This window comes from Canis lupus, chromosome 15 (assembly GCF_003254725.2).
Source record: "Canis lupus dingo isolate Sandy chromosome 15, ASM325472v2, whole genome shotgun sequence".
In the NCBI taxonomy this organism is placed as follows: Eukaryota; Metazoa; Chordata; class Mammalia; order Carnivora; family Canidae; genus Canis; species Canis lupus.
In genome coordinates, this window is record NC_064257.1 from 47,389,308 (window position 1) to 47,390,558 (window position 1,251).

The 1,251-nt window shown below is 35.1% G+C and overlaps 1 non-coding gene across 1 annotated transcript; it reads left to right on the forward strand.

Annotated features, from left to right (window-relative positions):
- The first annotated feature begins 505 nt into the window (after positions 1–505).
- LOC112654909 (U6 spliceosomal RNA) lies at positions 506–609 on the forward strand. Its single transcript, XR_003133460.1, has one exon. It is a non-coding gene; the product is annotated as a U6 spliceosomal RNA (small nuclear RNA).
- The last annotated feature ends 642 nt before the right edge of the window (positions 610–1,251 follow it).

Here is a 1,251-nt window from a genome sequence, read left to right on the forward strand (position 1 = left end):
CAAATGCTTTAAATTCACCAATGATAGAATTATTTATGCTAAACAATTAGGCACAAATTGATTTTTCAAGATTCTGAAAATGGCCCAGTGATCGGATGATAGAATATTTTTGTAGAAGCAGCTCATTTCCCTCAATCCCCATGCTCAACCCCCATGCTCACCTCAGAGATTCCTCTCCATCATTTCCACCTTTTGGCTTATAAGAAAACTTCTGTCTGCCCCTCCACATGTTATTTTTCAAGGTTGAAAGAGTTGCTAAACTTACTGGTAAATGACTGGTCTTCATTGGTCCACGTTTTCCCTAGCATGGAGTTACTTTACAAGTTGAGACATAGTCTCTTAGATCTTTATTTCATTTTTCACATTTTCCCTCAGATGCCCTCCTGGGGATCTGAAAGAAAGTTAGTGAGATCCTTACCTGGGTCTTTTTATCATGTGAAAGCAGACATAACTCAGGACCCAAGGCCTGCATTTTAGAGCATATGTCTTAAAATCTTATAGGATAGTGCTATCTTCAGCAGCAGATACACTAAAATTGAAATGATACAGAAATTAGCATGGCCCTTGCACAAGGATGACATGCAAATTCATGAAGTGTTCCATATTTGGGGGTGAAATAGATAAAGAGGATTAAGAATACACTTATGATAGGCATGGGATAGTACATACAATTGTTGAATCATACTGTACCTGAAAGTAATGACACTGTATGCTAATTATATTTCAATTTTTAAAAATCTGATAGAACAAGTTCTACCTGTTTATTCTCCCTCTTTAAGGATGTAGTTATTTGTGAACATCTATTTTTCAAATAATTTTTAAGTAATTTTACGGAGTTCTCAAATATCTAAATAGACCTTAATTGATTTTGCACAAAATTTATAGAAAGACATAATATTGTCATCTGAATAATATCAAGAACTTTTATCCACAACCATGGAATATTTCTCTATTTTTCTTTTACTAGAGTATTTATTTTCCGCAAAGAGAGTGTGAGGTAAGTTTAGTAAATGGGAGGATTTAGCAAGGCCTGTTAATTAGGATTCTTCTTGGGGTATTTTTATCTTCAGAGATAAGGATGCTCCTTTTCTCTGGTCATAGGGAGTGCACCTCTCACATGAGAATTTTATGATCTGTTTCAGTAGATAAGGGTGAGGGGAAGATCAGAGTGATCTTTCTGCTTCTACTATTTTCTCAAACTCCTTCAACTTAAAATATTCAACATGCCAAAGTGCTGTATTTGGAGTTAGC